The sequence below is a fragment of the Macadamia integrifolia genome, chromosome 4 (genome assembly GCF_013358625.1).
Source record: "Macadamia integrifolia cultivar HAES 741 chromosome 4, SCU_Mint_v3, whole genome shotgun sequence".
Lineage (NCBI taxonomy): Eukaryota > Viridiplantae > Streptophyta > Magnoliopsida > Proteales > Proteaceae > Macadamia > Macadamia integrifolia.
This window is the reverse complement of record NC_056560.1, coordinates 10,146,923-10,147,869: the sequence shown is the minus strand read 5'-3', so window position 1 is coordinate 10,147,869 and position 947 is coordinate 10,146,923.

Below are 947 nucleotides of genomic sequence, written 5' to 3'. Positions count from 1 at the left end.
AAAAAAAAAAAAAAAAAAACAAAACTCAATTTTTTTTTTGGTTAACCAAAGTGTCCTAGCCAGCTTCGACTAATCCTCAGGGAGACTGTGCGCCTGTCCATACAATCCACAATTCACCCTAACCATCTGGGTAACCCACGGATTGATCAATCTGAATGAGTTCATATGATTTGGGAATAAAAACATTAAATCAAATTGATCAGACTCAAGCATGATCTGGACTCTGGAGCAAGATCATTTCTTAAACCTAGACAAGTCTTCATGACTCATGACCAAGTTTTTTTTTTCAATTTAGCTTAAATGACTTGTCCAAATCAAAATTTGAATTTTCAACTATAATGCGATAGTAGATATAATAAGAGAGATTGAAAAAAAATTTAATCATGTAAGTATTAGAAAAAAAAAAATTGGCAGAGCACAATAATGATCCAATGTCTATGCCTCAACCGTCGTACACCTGGGGCTACAGCACAACTATGCAATTCAATTCTAACAACTCCATCGTACATATCCCCACTAATTGTAATAATAAGAAGAAGACTGTAACCAATGAATATCTTTTAATAAAGAGAGGGTCCATCTCCACCTCAACTACTCCAACCCTTCTTAGAAGTTCTCAACCCTTTTAGCTCATCCGCTGTCTCTTGATTCTTTCCCACAACTCCACTAGCAGATCTTATCCCTCTTCCATTATATTCAATCTCATAGGCCCTAGTGCCCTACACCACTCACCCTTCCCCTGCCACCCTTACACTAAGCTTTGAGCCCACTCCCCTTATGACTCCTACCATTTATTTAGGGATGGTAAACCGGTTAGGTCCGATTTCGATTTCGATTTCGATTCAGATTTTTTCTTTTTTTTCACATACAGAGTCAAACTTAAACCGAACTGATGAAGTTTTTAATTGGTTTTGGTTCTATCTGTTATCAAATTTTTTTTTTTTTTT